The sequence below is a fragment of the Lagenorhynchus albirostris genome, chromosome 4 (genome assembly GCF_949774975.1).
Source record: "Lagenorhynchus albirostris chromosome 4, mLagAlb1.1, whole genome shotgun sequence".
Classification (NCBI taxonomy): Eukaryota; Metazoa; Chordata; class Mammalia; order Artiodactyla; family Delphinidae; genus Lagenorhynchus; species Lagenorhynchus albirostris.
The window spans coordinates 8041144-8061814 of NC_083098.1; the positions used below are offsets into that span (position 1 = coordinate 8041144).

The 20671-nt window shown below is 42.3% G+C and overlaps 1 protein-coding gene across 6 annotated transcripts in view; it reads right to left on the reverse strand.

The window, feature by feature from the left end:
- The window catches only part of ABCG2 (ATP binding cassette subfamily G member 2 (Junior blood group)), a 124756-nt gene that overhangs the window by 47831 nt on the left and 56254 nt on the right, over positions 1 to 20671 (reverse strand). The window contains exon 1 of one of the 6 annotated variants that reach the window (XM_060147552.1): positions 18163 to 18289. The exons of 3 other annotated variants lie outside the window; for them this stretch is intronic. The gene's annotated coding sequence lies outside the window, so the exon portion shown is untranslated. Of the gene's footprint in view, positions 1 to 16961; positions 16979 to 17943; positions 18090 to 18162; positions 18290 to 20671 lie in introns of those variants that run through there. 2 more of the 6 variants (XM_060147554.1, XM_060147553.1) reach the window with 2 other exon arrangements.

The following is a 20671-nucleotide window of genomic DNA, read 5'->3' on the forward strand; positions in this document are numbered from 1 at the left end:
TCACTCTGACTCAGGGTCCTCCCTGGGGGCGTGCGCGTCTCTCAGCCAAGATAGATCCCAGCGAGGAGGCTTCTGGGAGGTTGGCAGGACGTATCATCTCCTCCCTCCTCCTTTTGGCCCCTCCCAGATTCTCCCAGTTAGCTTTTGGAGGCAACACCTCATTCTTTATCAGGACTCCCTGCTGTGAGACAACTGTGGCAAGCAGTTATCCTGCTTGTGCTTGGCCAAGGCTGGTGGTTTCGATCCACAGTTCCCTAACAATAACAGAAATTTCATAACATTCTCATGGTGAATTTCATACTGCTTTATTCAGAATTTCAAACACCAAAGGTAGGCTAATGAAAGAAAAATAATTAATTTAAATAAAATATAACCCTGCCAGCCACCCTCCAGGGCTTTCCTCTAAGAGTCACAAAGATCTAACAGTGTATGACCAGTACGTGGATCACAGCTCACCAAACAAACTAGCACTAAAATGTTCTTCTAGCCCCAGCTCATAGTGTAGGAACCTTCCTCTCGCGCCCTTTTGGCCTTCAGCCATCTCCCAAATTACAAGTAAAAGAATGATATTTTAAAGTATCTCCTTTAGACTTTACTGGAAACCTGCCACTTCAGAGAGCCACATTTGCATTTGCAAGCTAAAAATTTGCCCACACAGGCTGTTGTAAAAGCAGGGACCTAACATCCATTATCTTTGTATCCTCTGGAGCACTTCATACCCTGTTCTCGATTTTTCCCACTGAATGAAAGACTAAATCGCAAGATGCCACATCCCTGTATTAAGCAAAGTGGTTTCATAAAGATATTCTAACAACAGGAAGTCACTAAGCATCCTGTTTAGAGAAGTTAGGTTCTCGTAGCATTAGTAAACTACATGTACAAATTAGAAAGAACGAAAAGACACACCACAGAAGATTCTGCCTGGAATCTATGAAAGGTAAGGACAAATCTTAACGAACACCACCTAAGAACTCAATATATCAACACAGCTGGAGTTCACAGAAAAAATAATTATCCCGTTTCAAGGCAGAACATTCTTCCGGCCAGCAATGTCCTTCCCCATTCCTCTGCCTACAGCCTCAAATTCACTTGACAGATTACGACCAGTTCCATCCTTCATGAAGCAGCACATGGCCTCCTAGAGGAGACTAACCAGTTGTACGGGAAGAAGAGAAAAGAGAAGAAAGTTGTCCTAGTAAAGGAAAGTAACACCATTAAATTGAAAGAGATTGTGCTGGGAAATGCATGCTGTCTGTTATACTAGAGTGCAGCTCTGGGGACGGGGCAGTTAAGAAAAAGAGGCTGAAAAAGTAAGCAAAGACCATCAAAGGGTGACATACGCCCTGCAGGGAGTGAAGACTTGACTCTGGAAGCTCCGCAGGTCCCTGCAGCCCTCCTCTCACTCGTCCTACACATCCCCATCCTTCCAGCACAAAGGAGATACTCCGTAAGGCCAGTGAGGGATCTGCAGGGAACTAGTGACTTATGGAAAAAAGGTACAGGTAACAAAAACTGGGGGAACATTCCTTCCAATATAATGCCAACTATACTCATGGTTCAGCCTAATCTTTGTTTTTTGTCATGTTTATTAAAAACACGTCAACAGTAAACAGTGTTGTAAACAGTAAAACTTATCCTCCTTAAGTACAGTTTTTGGACTTTGAAGATGTATACAGTCATGGGACTTCCCTGGTGGTCCAGCGGCTAAGACTCCACGCTCCCAGTGTAGGGGGCCCCAGGTTCCATCCCTGGTCAGGGAAGTAGATCCCACATGATGCAACTAAGAGTTCGCATGCCGCAACTAGAGATTCCCACGTGCCGCAACAAAGATCCTGGGTGCTGCAACTAAGACCTGGCACAGCCAAATAATTATTTATAAATAAATATATATATATATGTATACAGTCATGTTACCACCAAAATTAAGACACAGACCATTTCCATCATCCCAAACAAATTCCCTCTCCCTCCCCCCAAGTCCCTGACAACCACAGATCTGTTTTCTGTCCCTTTTTCAATTTAATCTTAATCCTCCCTTTAAATAGATACAAGTGCACATAAAGTAAATACAGCTGACCCTTTGAAACCCAGCAGCACCCTGTGGGGTCCTCCTGGGAACAAAAGCCTTTCTGTGCCCGTGGTTTCTTATATGTAGGAAAAGGCTTCAGTCTCCTAGACCTTCCCTGAGTTCCAAAAGGCAGATTCAAACAGTTACTAATTAGAAGAGTGAAGGAACCAGAAACAATGGAAAGGCAGTAAAGAAATAATAGTGCAGGGACTTCCCTGGTGGCGCAGTGGTTGAGAATCCGCCTGCCAGTGCAGGGGACACGGGTTTGGGCCCTGGTCTAGGAAGATCCCACATGCGGTAGTGCAACTAAGCCCATGCATCACAACTACTGAGCCTGCGCTCTAGAGCCCGTGTGCCTAGAGCCCGTGCTCCGCAACAAGAGAAGCCACCGCAGTGAGAAGCCTGCGCACCTCAATGAAGAGTAGCCCCTGCTCCCCACAACCAGAGAAAGCCCACGTGCAGCAACGAAGACCCAACACAGCCAAAAATAAATAAATGAATAAATAAATTTATTTAAAAAAAAGGAACAATAGTGCAACCCTGGGGGCAGGGTCCTGGTTCCTCCTCAAGGGATATATATTACAATATCTTTGAGCTCTTCTACAGGAACTGAGGTCCCCCACCTGGCTGGACAACGGTAACTTCAGGCTGAGCACTAGATTCCTGGAGCACCGCCCTGTTACCTCACCACCAACCAATCAGAAGAAAGTCACACACCCTGCAGCCCTCACCCCAAATTTTGCCTATAAAAACACTTCTCCAAAAACCATCAGGGAGTTCCGGTCTTTTGAGCACAAAATGGCCATTCTCCTTGCTTGGCCCTTGCAATAAACCTTCCTCTGCTCCAAACTCCGATGTTTCAGTTTGTTTGACCTCACTGTACGTTGGGCACCTGAACTTGCATTTGGCAACACCTTAAACAACACAGGTTTGAACTGTGCAGGTCACTTATATGTGGATTTCTTTTCCATAACTATGTAAGAAATTTTTTTTTTAAGATTTGCAACAATTTGAAAAGACTTGCAAACTATGTAGCCTAGAAATATTGAAAAACAATGAAGGAAGTTAGGTATGTCATGAATGCATAAAATATATGTAGAGATACGTGTAACATACAAAATATGTGTTAAGTTTTGGAGGAGTCAAAAGTTATACATGGATTTCCGACTGTACGGGGGTGCGTCCCTAACCCCTGCTATTCATTTTTCTTTTGCATTCTGACAAAATTTGCAAGGATTCTGCCCAAATTTGTCTTAATCTGCGACAGAAAACTGAAACTTCTAGAAAATATTTAATCAAATTGCGAGTAAAAATGAAGAGTTAGACTAAGTGTAACTTACATATATGTTACATCCCAAAGTTTCTTAATCTTTGGATCAGCAGTTTCCCGGATGAAATTGTGATGTTCCCTCCAAAGGCTGCTTGTAAAATGCTACCTAACACCCATCATCAAACGTATGGGATTCGAGTTTCTCCAGCCCTTAAACGTACTAGCCAGTAACCTTGGAGGCATTGCTTAGCCTCTCTAAGCCTGTTTCTCATCTGCTGAATTAAAATTCATTCACTAATACTCATTAGACTTCTACTACGTGACAGGCACTGGGGATACAGGAGTGAACAAAACAAAAACATACAAACATCCCTGCCATCAATGAGGTTATGTATGAAAAATGTCAGGGTCAACGGTGCAAAAGAGAAAAAATTAAAGCAGAAGAGAAAAAGTGGTCAGGGGAGGCCTTTCCAATGAGGCCTTTGAGCAGAAACCTGAGGGTGGCTCTCTGGAGGCGTGACACCAAGTCCAAGTGTCAGTCTAAGGAACTGCAAGGCCAGCGGGGCTGAGGCAGAGGGAGGGAGAGCGTAGGATAGGAAATCAGAGGTTCAGGTCAGCTCTCGCAGCACCCGCGCCTCAGGCCACTGCAAAAACTTTGGACTTGGCTCCAAATGAGACTGGAAGTCACCAAAAAGTTATGGGTGGCGCAATGACAAAATCGAACTATGTTTAAAAAGATCACGCTGACTTGGGAATGGGGGGCGGGGGAACAGAGCAGGGAGACCACCTAGAGGCTACTGCAGCCATCCAAGAGCCCAGATGGGAACACCGTCCTGCACCCCTCCTCCCAGCCTATGACAGCTGGGTATGTTTTGCCCTAGAGACACTACCAGACACGAGACAAGCACTCAGAAACTGTACGTACCTGGTTTCTAAGGAAGAGTGTATTCAGATATATACCTTAGGATGCCAGGAGTATCCCCGGTCTGCAGCCCTTTGCCCACAAGAAGGTGGGGCTGGGAGGAAGGACTCCAGCAGGCAAAAGGCACCTACTGCCACAGCAAGGTCACGGCCAGTGGAGGTTTTATAGTGAGTCTCTGCTGTCCAGCCCATTCCAAAAGAACCCCACCTCCCCCGACTCTGCCCAGGCAGGGAAAAGCAGGGGCAAGTACAATGGTCCAGCCTCAGGCCCACGGAAACCCACTTATGTTTACGTTTTACACTTATTTTACATTTACGTTTACACTCACACTCACTTACGCTTAAGAGGGAACTGACAGACGTGGACAGGGAATGCTGCCTGCCGTCCCAGGAAACAAGAAGTGCTGCCCGTCATTGCAGCAAACCAGGCTCTGGCCACCGGCCCTGCAGCCACCATCCCCATACCTCCCGATGCCCCTCCACCAAGCCCCCATGGTGCACACCGAGGGGAAGTTAGAGAAAAAGAGGAAGCACTGTGTGTTCTGGGCACTGGCCCTAGATCGTTCATATGCATGTCTAAGGAATTACTACAATGAGCCCAGATGCTGGTATCTTCCCATACATCGAAAAGCACTAAAATCATTAACCTGTGATGTCTGTCTCTTGTGACTATCAGTTGTCTTTGATGTCTGACTACACGGTTTGTTTTTTGTTTTTGTTTTTTTTGTTGTTGTTGTTGTTCAGCAAAAACTCCTAAATATCCTGGCTAGTCCCTTATTCTTTGGAGCAGTTCCTCAGAGCTCTCCAAGAGGCTGTCTCCTGAGCTTCAGTCTTCAGTAAGGTCCTCAAATAAAACTTAACTTGCAACTTTTAGGTTGTGCGTTTTTCTTCAGCTGACCGTTTTAGTGAACAACGAAGGGACCCAGAGCAGACTTCTCTCCTTCGCCTGAACTCTAGGAGGCTCTGGAGCCTTGGTACCAGCAAAGGCCTCTTGTGCCCGGCCGCCTCCAGACGAATTTAGGTGAGTCTCTTCTGGGTCTTGGATTTCCCACTACTGGCTGATGATCCTAAGCTTTATTTGGTGGTGGATAAACTCCTCGTTGGAAGAGTAGACTTTCCTCGAACTTACTTTCAAGAAGAGGTACCTGGGTTACCCCAGATGAATGACACTGGGAAGATTCTGCTCAGTTTAAAGACGTGAGCGGGTTACCACAGTTGAGAGACACTGGGAAGATTTTATTATGTATTTGTGGCCGAAATCTCGGCTTCTGTACGCCAGCGCCGAATAGAAATACGGAGACAGAATTTAGGAGAAAAGAGAAAAAAGTGGTTTTATTTCTTTGCTAAGTCAAGAGGGGACACAGTGGGCTAGTGCCTCCAAAAACTGTGCCCCTCCTCCCCTCCACCACCACTGGGGAATCGGAGAAGATTTTATATGCGGGGCTCGCAGTCTGTGGTATATGATAAGGATCAAAGTAGTGAAGGTCTTGCATTCTTTTTCTCCTTGCATTATTTCAAAACAGTCATCGTGGCGTCAGGCGGCCCGGTAATTGGGTCCGTCTGTCTCTGGTTTATTGGCCTGCGAGACCTTCTTTCTGAAATGCAAAAGCTACAGGGGGTGGTTTGCCGCCAGGGAGCAGAGGGAATTTACATAAAGTTAGGCAGTGACAGGCGCAGGATGTAACGCACACAGAGTCAGGGGTGACAGGGGCAGGATGTAACTGACATAGGGTCAGAGAGTGAGAGGTTAGCTTTGTGAAGTACCAATCTAGCTACAGACACTACAGATTAGTAACAGTTAAAATAAAACAAGGAGTGATTAACTCTTTCAGGCCAGGTTATGTTTCTTCTCTAGCCTGTTCACTGTCCCCTTTACTTTCCTTGTTCTCAGGAGAGGAAAAACTTCTTTTCTATTTTTGCTGCAACATACACATACAGAATTTATTCCTACAAATACCTCCTTAGTTGGGAATTAAAGGAAATCTCACCCTAAAAATGGCCAAATTGGGATTATTCTAACATTCCAAAATGAATGTTAAAAGAACCCCAATTAATTCTTTTAACATTCCAAAATTAATTAACTAAAAACATTCTAGCTGTGTGCGCAGCTACAAAAAGCCAGCTTGGTAAAACACCTTTTCAGAATTCCGACCTTAAAGGAACAAAAGCCCTTCTAGGAGGAGCTTGCATTTCTCTCCCTGGGTCTTTGAGATGTAAATGTTCTACCTGATCTTATGCCTTTTTTCCTCCCCCCGCCCCCCCCCCCCCCCCCCGCTCTGCCCCCCGTGTTTTGAGAGCTCTGACAATGGCCAGACAATGGATCTTTTAAATTGGAGAGACTTCTGAATTAGTAAATTTTTAGAGGGCTCTCACTATAAACAACTGTTTTATTGGTACCGATGAAAAGACCAAAGCAGAAAGTAAATACAAAAAAATATAACGGCTAAGCTTAACAACTCCCTTAGTTTAAAACAAATAAACAGCAACAACAAAAAAACAGTTTGGGAAGCTGCATCTGTGGTCAGTTTCCCCTCAATGGGTCTTACAGATGCTAATAAAAACATTAGATTAATTGTTAATCAGGTTGATTAACAAGGGAATAAGAAACTGAAGGGAAAGTCTAGAGATGTCTTCCCAACAAGGTGGAAATTTTAAAGGGACTTACCCTAAAAGGATAAAAATCTTTAGATGGTTAAGAAATGGGATAAATAAAACAGACATTAATGGGATTAAAATCAATGTTTTGATACAACACTAAGGTTGGATGGCCAAAGGGACCTCCATTGGTCCCCGATACTAAAGAGCCCCAAACAAGTCTACTCTACCCCAGTTTACAACATACATGTATTTAAAAGGCTGCTGGCGACTTCCTTGGTGTTCCAGTGGTTAAGACTTGGCCTTCTAATGCAGGCGTTGCGGGTTCCATCCCAGGTTCAATCCCTGGTCAAGGAGCTAGGATCCCCCATACCTCAAGGCCAAAAAACCAAAACACAAAACAGAAGCAATATTGTAACAAATTCAATAAAGACTTAAAAATAAAATGGTCCACATCAAAAAAAAAAAAAAAGTCTGCTAGAAAATTACACTGAGATACCTGACCAGCAATTGTTTGGGGCAACAGGCCAATTAATCAAGTTGGCTCAACCCCTCAACTGGGGACCCCAAAGCCTTTTACACAAACATAGATAAAAGGGTTGGGGGATACAAAGAAAGGTTTCTAGGGTCAACAACAAATTGGCACTTGCCAACTGCCTCTACAAGGATTAAGTCATGTGCTGCTGGAGCTGCTGATTTTCAACACCACCTGAAAGGAGTTCAGGGCAGAGAACAGAAATGAAGCCCTCTGTGCTCTGGGAACAGCTGGCAGCACAGGTCTTCAGAGAGTTGGATATTTTCAGCAGCCAATTTTATGAGCACAATTCTTGTATCTCCTCATATCTAGAAAAGCACCAAAATCCTTCATGGTGACATCTGCTCCTCGTGACTAGCAGAAACCTGCAGAAAATATGTGCTTGACTGCATGTACTCCCCCTTCACCAAAATCCCGTATATACTGACCTCCCCCCCACCCCCGCCTCTTTGGAGCAGTTTCTCAGAGCTCTATGAAATGCCGTCTACGGGGCTGCAGTCCTCATTTTGCCCCAAATAAAACTTAACTCGCAACACTCATGTTGTGCGTTTTTTTTAAGTAGACACTGGGACTCCTAGTAAGACCAAGCCTAGTTGATGGGGTCTTAATGGAGGCTAAAATTAAAGATATAAGAGTTGATAGAATTGAGATGAACCTTTATAAAAGTTGGTATATTTGAATGGACTTTATATAAGATGGTTACATCTCTTCTACCAGTTATATTATGGGATAAACATTAGGTCTCACTGGAGAATGCTTCCCTTGCCTGGTATAAGATAGGGCGCATAAATCGGCCCCTCAGGCAATATTGCTTAAAAGTACTAAGGAAAATCAATAAGGTTATCTGAGCCCACACAATATGAAATAGAACTGGGAGCTAATATTCAGGGACTAATAAAAACAATAATGGAGACTTTTTTTTTTTGCCCCTAGGGTAAATTGCTCTGGGTTTAATTTGTACACTTAGAATCTGAGGGCCTTTGTTGAATGCCCTGTGCAAAGTTTGGAAGGCATGATAGATTGAACCCTAAAGTTCTAGAACATAGAACTCTTGATTTTCAGTGTAGTTGGAAATCTTACTGATATCAAAAAGCAAATTAAAGAAAATGTAGTTGGGCAAATCAATCTTTCAATACCATTTAGGTGGCAGACTAGTTCTCTGGGGAATTAAAAGCAACTGTCTTTGTCTTGCAAATCTCTAGAAATCAGAAATGTAAGTACAGCCCACAAGGACCTGAGACTGAGCCTAATTAGCTCAATCAGGTAGAACCTGAACCCCCTTCCCTCCACCAAACAAAAAAAAAAAGGGAAAAAGAGGGAGGCCTTGTTAAACTCAAACTGCTGGAAAGGCTCCCTCACCAAATCTAATTCACAGCCTCCTTCAGGATTTATCAAGGACAGATACAAATCTTAAAAATCTTTTCGACAATAGTGAAAAGCTTTAGTCATCTGAGCAAATAAATTTAACTTATTCCAAATATTACTTATAGACTAGTAAGTTTATAATGTAATAACTGATTCATGACTAAGTTTTGAAATGAAGCTATAAGATCTCTATTTATATCTGTTTATATGTCCATGTGTACATTATACATATGATATGTCCATACCTCCAGATAATATTATCAAAATTAACTTTATAAAAGACCTGTATTTAACTGACTTAAAAGTAAGCACTTACAAATTGAGTATCTTTAAATATAATAAAAAACGAACCCAAATTTCAAGTTCATGTGATCTGGGAAATATTAAGTTAATATCCAGTTTTAAAGTTTAAATTTGTTGGTTTAATTAATACAGACATGTCTTACTTTTATTACACCTAGGTTTACTAAAAGTTAAATAGTCATATTATCTGTTAAATTCATCAAGAAAAATCTCTTGAAATGATGGCTGACTTGGTCTAATGTCTCACGAAGTTTTCATGGGTAATCTAAACACAACTAATTCAATAGATATAAATGGGGTAAGAACTTTTAGGTAAATTCTTTAAGAATAATTATGTTTTATGGTATGTCTACTTAAAAAATAGTTTCTCCAGATTTTTGGTGACTTAAAACTTCAGAGTTTTGCTAAGTTAAATGATGGAAATTTATTAAATGTCCAGATCCTTCCCAAATAAAATAAGATACTGAAACATTACTCAACATAGGCTGCCTTTTACGGAGAAACTAAAGATACTTAGGTTTATTAATAAAAATGTTTGATGTCACACTGAAAAATTTTCTATTAAAAAAAGCACCTATTTTTTAGAAATCATAAAGAGTATTTGAGATTTTGCCAATCTACAGAATAATAATGTGGAAGACAGTTTATAATTGCTTACTTCTTAGTTTTCACTAGAAATTAAGGTTTTTAAAAGATTAGAATTCTGGTTAATATATGTAATTGAGACAACTAAAATTGGTAAGGAAAACGTCTTTGTATGAAAGGAAAAAAGGTATATAAAGTGGAAACACATTTTGTTGAGGGAAAAGAAAGTAATTTTGTCCTGGAGAGAGAGAAAGAAAGGAAAAGCGTAGGACAAAATCTGAAAGTAAAAAGAAAGTTACAGAAGGTATGTGGAAATGGAACCCTGAGAAAAGAGTTCTGTACATGGTCAGGACTGGCTAAGATTAAAATAAAGTTTAATTGAGTAAATAAATTTCAATATCAAAAGTAAGCTAGCATGATTAACATAAATATGGATCTGAAATTTAACTGAATCTTTTTATCACTGTGAACTCAATCAACAGACACTAAAATTATAACTAAAATATAGGGAGAGTGTCCAAATCCTCTGGATATTAAGGGGCCCTCTGAGCACACAAAAAGACAAGAGAAATGAAGATCTTGCCTAAAACCCTCCTTTTCAGAATGAGAAAGTAGGCTCAACGGCTTGCCCCAAGATTGGGGGAGGCAGGAGGTGCGGGCCAGGACCTCACAATTCATTTGAAGACATTTTGCACATCTGAAAGATATGATCTCAACACACCATTGTAAAGCAATTATACTCCAATAAAGATGTTTAAAAAAAAAAAAGGGCATGAAACCCTTAAAGAAAAATAAATAAATAAATAAAATCTTTGCCCTTAAAAAAAAAAGAGAGAGAGATATTATTTCACTCTGTCACCCAACCTGGCTTCTAGAGCATACGGTTAATTTGTGTTAAAAATAAATAAAGGAATTTAACTTCTGCCAAAAAAAAGTGATATGAACAGATTGTCCATAACATGAATACACACTGACTGGTACTTCTGATCTGAATTCAAGACTATGTATGGGGTTTGCACATAACCACTTTTATATTACATCTGTGTCTTCTTCCTTCCACACAAAGAATAATGATTCTCAACACTCGGGAGATGATAGAATCTGAATATCTCATAATTATTTCTTTGTTTTATTGCACATTACATACATAATAATTTCAGAGTAATAAAATATTAATACTTCCATCACTAATATGATTACTGAAAGTTAAAAAGAAATTTTTTCAGTGCAGCCACTATGGAAAACAGTATGGAGGTTCCTCAAAAAATTAAAAATAGGGTTGCCATATGACCCAGCAATCCCACTCCTGGGCATATACACAGACAAGACTATAATTCAAAAAGACACATGCACCCCTATGTTCATAGCAGCACTATTTACAACAGCCAAGACATGGAAACAACTTAAATGTCCATCAACAGATGAACGGATAAAGAAGATAAAATGGTATATGTATCCAGTGGAACATTAGCCATCAAAAAGCATGAAATAATGCCATCTGCAGCAACATGGATGGACCTAGAGATTTTCATACTAAGCGAAGTAAGTCAGAAAGGGAAAGATAAATACCATGTGATACCACTTATATGTGGAACCTAAAATACAATACAAATCAACATATCTATGAAACAGAAACAGACTCACAGATATAGAGAACAGACCTGTGGCTGCCAAGGGGGAGGGGGCATAGGGGAGGGAAGGAATGGGACTTTGGGATTAGCAGAGGCAAACTATTATACATAAGATGGATAAACAACAAGGTCTTATTGTATAGCACAGGGAACTATATTCAATATTCTGTGACACACCATAATGGAAAAAATAATATGAAAAAGAATATATATATACATATACACACACGCAACTGAGTCATTTTGCTGTACATAAGAAATTAACACAACATTGTAAATCAACTAAACTTCAATAAAATTAAAAAAAAAAAGATACGATCTGTACATATCTGCCCTTCACATATATTGAGCCATTGGTCGGGACATAGTTTAAATAAGTTAATAAGCTAAAAAAAAATCCTACTTCCTTATCAGAGCCTGAAAAAATAAATATTAATGTGTTCATTGTTTTATAAGCACTTATGGGTCATCATTTGGGAAAAAGTGGGAAATTTTAACGCTCTAAACTCTGCCAATTTCATTTCTTTCCCAACAAGAGACTGAACCCAAATTGGCAAATACAATCAGGGCCTCTAGAGTGTTTGAAATTTAAGGCATTACTTGCCTTGTAGAGATGCATTTGCTAGGTCACAAATCTATGAAACTTAAAAATATCAAAGCAACTCCCAGCAACACACCTAGTACCCACATCTTGGTTTCTTATAACAGCCTCCAAAACGAGGAAGCAGAGTGCCTTGGAGAAATGGTTGATGCCAGGGTTGGGGCATGGAAAATACAAAAATGAGCCTGGAGCATTTCATGATACCAGAAAGTAAGGAAATGCTTTTTAAAAAACGGGGATAGGGAGGTGGTATGTCAAAAGGGCACAGGGGCCAACCTGAAAAAAGAGCTCCCAGTGGCTAAAGATGGAACAATTTGAGCAGCAAATTAAATAATGACAGTATCGGATTATAACCTATATAATAAAATAAATATCCATGAGTCTGTACTGATACAAATAGTTGAATAAATAAATGGTGAAGGAAAAGCTCTTCCTTACAGAAGAATTCTCTTTAATAAACATCGAAGGAATGAGAAAAACAATTTTTAAATCACCATTAGAACAACACAGTACCATGTACATCAAGTTCCACCAATGGATGCTAAAACTAGTGAATAAAGGTTTAAGGAGAGGGGCTTCCCTGGTCGCTCAGTGGTTAAGAATCCGCCTGCCAACTCAGGGGACATGGGTTCGAGCCCTGGTCCAGGAAGACCCCACATGCTGCGGAGCAACTAAGCCTGTGTGCCACAACTACTGAGCCTGCGCTCTAGAGCCCATGAGCCACAACTACTGAGCCCGTGTGCCAAAACTACTGAAGCTCGTGTGCCTAGAGCCCGTGCTCTACACGCAACTGCAATGTGAAGCCCATGCACCGCAACTAGAGAAAGCCTGCTCACAGCAACGAAGACCCAATGCAGCCAAAAATAAATAAAATAAATATTAAAAAAAAAAGATTTAAGGAGAAACAAGATATTTGCATGGTCCAAGTTTCTCTCCCAAGATATCTACTAAATACAAAAGGAAAAATGATAACTTTCCATCGGAGACCTGACAAGCAGCACTTAACCAAGGTCTACAAAAGTCATAAGACATCATGTACCTCTGCTATGATGCACTGGGATTACTTCTAATATTTCTGCCCAAAATGGATAGCTTCAATCTAGTCATGAGAAAATACTGAGTACTAACTGAGGGACATTCTAAAAAATAACTGAACAGTACGCTTCAGAAGTGTCAAGGTCAGGAAAAACCACAGAACAGAAGGTTGATGAGTTGTCATAGTTTGGAGGAAACTAATGATACACAACAATCAAACGCAATGTTAACTCCTAGGCTGAACAGAAAAAGGAGAGTGAAAAGCCGATGAAATCCAAGTAAGTCTATAGTTTAGTCAATAGCATTTACCAATGTTAATCCATTAGTTCCGACAATGGTACTGCAGTTTATGTAAGATGCTATAGGAACTCGCTGTACCATTTTTTTTGCAACAAGTCTAAAAATAATTCCAAAATAAATAATGAAATAACCCCAATATTTTTCAATGTTTATAACGCAAGTGTAATATTAGACTTAAATTGCTATCTTTGCTCTTTAAAACCAACCCAGCCACGGCTGTATCTATTCTGAAAAGCATTGTTTCATAAAGACTAACACATCAAAGATCTCTTTCCCTTGTTTCTCATAACATATGGAGGGAGAGGAGAACAGCAATTTGATTTTTGTTGAAAAATTCAAACCACTTGAATTTTTGCTTGCTTCCACTTAGGAAGCAAGATAGAACACATCTCACTGGGGGAGAGGGAAGGTATATATCTAAGGATGAAATCAGAACACAATGAGGGGTTTGTAGCTCCAGGAAAGAGCTAAAAGTAGCGAGGATGGATCTACGCTGTAGCAACTGGAATGAGTCACCTGGCCCTAGGCTGCTGGTAATAACTGGGCGTAAATCAACATTGCACATGTCAAACATATTGTACTCATAGCTTAGATTCCGATGGAAGCAGTGAATGGTTTGGCATGATAATAACAGTACTATCAGATTTAAGGTACGACTTAAATTAGGTTTTTAACTACAGTTAGCCCACGGCTTTATGGTTTCTGAAGTACACGTGTTCTATTTGAGGTAACTATCATATGAGATACCCTGGAAAGACATATAACAGTCTCCCTGTGTTATGAAACAGGAGAAAGGTGAATCAGAAAGATTTCTAAAACAAGGTACATGGCTGGTTTGCAGAACCCTTCACTGATGGGTCAGATAAGAACACTAAGTGTTCTCAGTACACCTGACAGTCTGTAGAACTAATCTGGCATTTTCAACTAACCCATATTCCACTTGTGGACTCAAAGAAAATCAGACCTCTCCCATTCAAACTCATATATTCTCTGGTCCCATGAAGAAACTGTGGCCCAGAGAGATGACAAGACTTCATCAAAAGTAGAAAATGAAGAAATGGCACAGTTGATTAGACCTAAGTTAGGTCTGGGCCTCCCTCCTCCCACCAGATCACAGGCTCTTTTCACGTCCCTGCGTGCCTTTAAAATGAGCTGCTCTGTGAACATGGAAGGAAATAGAAACAGATGACCAGGCTAAGTTTAAAAGAAAAAAGAAAGGAAGGATTGGTGACTTTAATAAAGTTCAACACAGTCTTTTTGTCCCAGCTATAAATGACCCTGTGAATTCTCAGCCTCCATCTCTATAAATATGAAACTCCAATATCTCCCTGAAAGGTTTGGTGTGAGCAAAAAAATGAGAATGAATGTAAAAACCACCTGCAGACCGCAAGCACTCACCACAGTTAACGGCCGCTTTTATTAATTCTGAACCTGATAATCTTGTCTTAAGGCATTCCAAACTAATATGGGATGATGGAGGAAAAGGAGGAAAATGAAATACTTTCTTCTCTCTTTCTAAGGATCCTGTTGTCCCTCTAACTTTTCTATCCCTCTTTCCCTTCCCCCAGGGTGGGCTCAGGGTGCGGCCAGGGTAGGGCTGTGCAGGATGGGAAAAGAAGAGGCAGACCTCCTGTGAAAAGGCATCCGAGGTGTGGGTACCTCTCAGGCAGTCTTTATTACTCTTTCCTTGTGAGACACTCAGCTCAAGTGTCTTCAGAGAGAGATCATAGGGCCTGCTGCTTTCTAGAGACTTCCATTTTTATGCCTCTGGGTAAAAACTCAATGCCTGTGAAATGACAGAGAACTGCCTAATGCTACCTGGACCTAAGCACGAATTTCCAGCCAAACCTTGTTCTAAAGAGTAACAGGTCTGGACTCCCCTGGTGGCACAGCGGTTAAGAATCCGCCTGCCGATGCAGAGGACACGGGTTTTGAGCCCTGGTCGCCCGTGCACCACAACTACTGAGCCTCCGCCCTAGACCTCTCGAGCCACAACTACTGATCCCACGTGCCTAGAGCCCGTGCTCCGCAACAGGAGGAACCACCGCGATAAGAAGCCCGTGCACCGTAGCCCCGCTCGCCGCAGCTAGAGAAAACCCGCGCGCAGAACTGAGGACCCAACGCAGCCATCAATAAATAAAATTAAAGAAAAAAAAACTCTCTAAAAAAAAAGAGTAACAGGTCTTTTCAGTTGCAAGCCCAAAGGGACTGAGCTAGTGAGCAGCGTTTTCAACGGGGTTTCTGACCTTGCCAAGATTTCATTCCACCCTTCTTGCCGAAAACAAAACTTCTTCCTTGAAACTGGGATAAGGGCAGCACTTCTGCTTTACCCACACCCACCAACCCCAGTTTAAACGACAGAACACTACTTTCAATGCTACGATTCTCTGGACGTTTTATTTATTTCTATAAACAAGCTAACTGTGTGGCTCAAAAATTAGATGTCCACTTTCTAACAGTCTCCTAGTGAAGGAGAATACCGGCTTCCAAAAAACAAGAGGGGGCGAGGGGGCTGCGGTGGGAAAGGGGAGTGAGTGTTAATGGGTTTTTAGGGGAGAGGATGATGAAAATGTGATGACTGCACAGACTGTACACTTTACATAGGCGTGAACTCAGTGATATGTTCTCATAAATTAGATCTCATAAAACTGCTGTTGGGAAAATAACACAAAACTATGAGGCCCAATTCAGCTAGACAGTTTCTTGGTTCACATCCTGGAGTGAAGTGGGAACTGATTTTTTAAAGGATAAACTTTAGCTTCCTGTAGACCTATAATATCCTATATCCTATAGAGAGGATGGCCATTCAAGTTCTTTAATTTTCACTCAAAAATCTCAACCCTAACCTATAACCCCAATAAGCAACAGAGAATAAAACTTCCCACTTGATATCGACTGCTGCCAAACTGCTGTCAGAAGGGGGCTTCCCTCGTGGAGCAGCGGTTAAGAATCCACCTGCCAAAGCAGGGGACACGGGTTTGATCCCTGGTCCGGGAAGATCCCACATGCCATGGAGCAGCTTAGCCCGCGAGCCACAACTACTGAAGCCCACGTGCCTAGAGCCCATGCTCTGCAACAAGAGAAGCCACCGCAATGAGAAGCCTGCGCACCGCAGCTAGAGAAAGCCGACACGCAGCGACGGAGACCCAACGCAGCCAAAAATTAATTAATTAAATTTTTTAAAAAGCTAGAGAGAGAAATACAGAGTATCTGAAGACATGAGGTCCATCTATCCCTCTATAAAATCTAGATTTACCCCCAAATAAGCCCAAACTATCAAACTGCAGCATTTGTGACCATAGGGGCTTAGGAACCTACAAGCGTTTCTCATAATACTTACGGCAAGGAAAATGACCACTACAGCAAGCAGTCCTAGAAAAGGCACTACTGGCATGTACTATGGGATGGGCACCCAGACTCTCCCACCGCCATCCTTCAGTCTCCTCTGCATCCTTCTGTGACACAAGACATTTGCCTCAGAAGCAGATGCCAGGAAAATCTTCTCTAAGGATCTCATACATTTCCTGTCTTTATCCTCACTGAATTGTGTGACTGATCGGTCCCTTCTTATTTTAGCTTCCAAGGCGTCACTTTAATTTGCTGTCCACATCCATTCTAACGTGCTCCCCCATGGTGACTCTTGGTGCATTTTACTTTCCATCTGTAACACTTATGCTTGCCTCAAATTGTTCTTGAATGCTTAATAAAAATAATACAGAAATTGATTTTGGCTGTTCAGTGTATTTTCATACCATTTTGATGCAACACAATGTCTCCTATGGGAGCTCTTGCTGAATGCCCAGGGTCTGGAACAAAGATGACCAGTATACATTTGTTACTATGAATCTTTTTTTTTTTCTGAAAGTGTAATGAGCTTTTATATTTCTACTATTGGGCAAGAAAATAAAATGAGGCAACATTACAGGTATTTTTTTACCTGTTGGCTAGATTTACAATCTAACTTTTTGGTCATATGTTTCTCTGTATTGTTCTAACTTCTCCAGTATTATTTTTAATAAGTATTGAAATAAGCTGGTTAATTTTTTGAAGTTAATCATTAAAAGTCAACTACCCACAGAAAAATTACAAAAGGCAGCTCAATATAACTCTTTGGCAAACCATCCAAAGTTGTGGACACATTTTATGTCCTGGGGAGAAAAGACATAGAATATATTGGCTAATCCCTTTAAAAGCACCAATATTAACACATTTCTCTCCTATTCCCATACTCAATAAGTTTTAATCCACCCAGTATCAACTCTAGCTTCATACATTCGGGGAAAGGCAAGAGTTTTACCAACCGGCTAACACACACTACCAGACACGGAATCGGGTGCACCAAGACACTGTTTTCTGGTTAAAAAAAAAAAAAAAAAGAGTCTATATTTTCAGTCTGTTTCATACTTACTTTCAAATGAAACTGGCTGGGAGGGACTAATTAAAACCTAGTCATCTCAGTTGTACAGTTTTCTATTCTCTACCAAATGTATACACGCAACAGCCACGGACCTTTCACGGCACACACATCCCAAACGGCTTTCACAGTTTACTCGCTCAGTTAAACAGTGGTTCAGTTTAATTTAACTAAGGGCTTCCGTCTCCGGTGCTGTGATGCTCAGAGGCAGAGCACTAACAATCATTTACATAAACGCTAAGCTGAGTCAGCTGGACCTTCCAAACATACCCGACCGAAGCAGCTCCCACCCAACAAGGAGAGCAAGCGCCCGCACTTACGCGCCCCTTTCCAGGCGGCCTCCTTCCAGCGTCCGCCCAGTCTGGCTCCCTCCTGCGCCTGGCGCGCGCGCTCGGGACCCGGCGCGTAGCGGCACAGGACCCAGGACCCAGGACCCAGGCCGCGCCCGCCGAGGGGGCGACGTTCTCCGACCGACGCCCACGCCCCGGCGGGCAGCCCAGGCGCCGCGCCCGCGCGCTCCCCGCGAGCCCCGCACTCACCGGCGCCGCGGGCCGGCCTGGGAAGGCGCTAGCCCGGATGACTGTCACTGTCAAGGGGAAGCGGGCGACGAGCGGAAAGAGCGCAGGGCGGGGCCCCTCTCTCGCACCCCGGCTCCCTCGGGGTCGGTGCCCGAAGGCCGGCGGGAGGCGTGGCGCCGCCTACCTAGCCGCTGATAAGGGCCCGGCGCTCGGGCGGAACGCGGGCGAGGGCTGTGTGAGCGCATCCAGCCTGGCGCTGGACCACACCGTCACCTGCCTGCGGGGACCGGCTGACGGAGATGACTATCCCGGAGTCCGCAGGGACAAAGCCACAGCTCCTGTCCTCCGGGGCTCGCACGAAACGGACTGGGGCGACTGGCCCTGGAAGCCCCAGGACGCTCCCCGGGCCGATCAATACCTGGTCTGACCTGGATGGACTTGGCCACTCCCGGTGTCCCACGCTCCTAAGCACCAGGGGAAGCGGACACCGAGTTTTGTTTTTCGGATTTTATTTTTTCTGTCTCACGTTGTCCACCCCCAGAGCAAGTAGGCGGTCTCTAATGAATGAGCTTCTGAGAAATCAGGTGTGCGCGCCCCAGGGCCAATAAAATCAGGAACTGAATCTAGGGGTGGAGGAGACAAAACTTGCTGAATGAAAATAGTACTATGAACAGTTTAAATGTGTCCCTCACACTCCTGTAATAAATATCAGTACTTCTGTTCAATACACTGATGGTGTGGAAAAGCTGGAAAGTGTGCAGATTCAGGAAGAGAGTTCCTAACCTCATCCCAATACGTTCTTAAGCTGATCACTGCCATCAAATTGTTTGAGAAATTCAGATTAAAGCCAGCATTTCATAAATGTATGGCATTATAAAGAGTCATTTTAACTTATAAATTAGCATCTTACTTCGGGCTAATTATTTTCAAATGCCCTGTCTCCTCATTTTGTGTTTGGGTATTTTAGGTAACAATATTAGGGAGGGGGGAACCTGAAGACGATGGTCCTAATTTTACATATGAGTCACCTGGTCCAAAGGAGGCCATTTTACACAAGGTCAAAAGTTAGGCGAAATGGGTGACTCAGTTTCTCAGACCATTGCCCTCTGTTCTCCCTGCTCTCCACCTCACAACCTCTCTGAATAGAGTAACTGCCCAGTATGCATAGAGCCTGGTTCTTCTTTTTTTTTTTTCCTCCCTGCCGCACGGCGCGGCATGCGGGTTGCAACCCCTAATCCCTGCAGTGGGACTGCAGAGTCTTAAACACTGGACCATCCGGGAAGTCCCTGAATGTGTTCCTAATCTGGCACTTTTTCTTTTCCATTTAACTAAATTTTTTCTCTCTTATTACGTATCAAGTAAGAAAATGAAAATCCCCTGTAACCCATCAGCCACATACCATCTGCTTTTAGTCTTTTTCTCTGCATACATTTTTTTTTTTGAAAAAACAAAATTGGGTTTATATACAAAGTACAGGGATGAACGTCATCATCTCTGGAGTCAGATAGCCTGTGTCTGAATCCTGGCTTTCCCAAACGCTGGAGACTTGAACTAGTTACTTAGTCTTGAAGTGGATATTGGTAATCAGGGGAAAGGATCTCTCAGGGTAGTTACAAAGATTAAATGGGACAATGTGTGCGAAGTCATTAGATAGCAGTCGATAGCAGTAGCTGTTATTATTTTGTAAAACTGCTATATTGCAAACATGGTTCCCTGCGGGCACGTGGTATTCAGTCCTCTTGTTATGTACCATAATTAATTTAACCAATCTTCCTATTATTCACAAAACATCTCTGCAGCTGTGTCAAGGCACACTCAGGTAAATTCCAGACAGGGAATTGCTGAGGCAAAAGTATGCTCATTTGAAAAATTTTAAGACATACAGCTAAATTTCCCACAAAAAGTTTGTGCCAAATTCAGTCTCCTAACAATTTAAAGATTGCTTGTTGCCCTAAATTCTCACAAATACTAGACAGAATAATAATTTTTTTTAATTTGATAGGTAACAAATGGCATATCAGTGTTTTAATTTATATTACGTTGACTTACAATAAGCTTTTTTAATGTTTAATGATCGTTTGTGGTTTATTTGTAAATTTTCAATGTAAAGTTTTCCCCCATTTCTTTCTTTTTTCTTTTTTTAAAATTTATTTATTTATTTATTTTTTGGCTGTGTTGGGTCTTCGTTTCTGTGCGAGAGCTTTCTCTAGTTGCAGCGAGCGGGGGCCACTCTTCATTGCAGTGCGCAGGCCTCTCTTGTTACGGAGCACAGGCTCCAGACACGCAGGCTCAGTAGTTGTGGCTCACGGGCCCAGTTGCTCTGTGGCATGTGGGATCTTCCCAGACCAGGGCTCAAACCCGTGTCCCCTGCATTGACAGGCAGATTCTCAACCACTGTGCCACCAGGGAAGCCCCCCATTTCTTTCTATTAATTTCTTAGATGGCATAATAAGTAAACAGAAAGAGCCTGGATCTCTGATGATATCACTGACCTGCTGAACCATCTCCAAGCTGGTTGAAGTCACTGTCA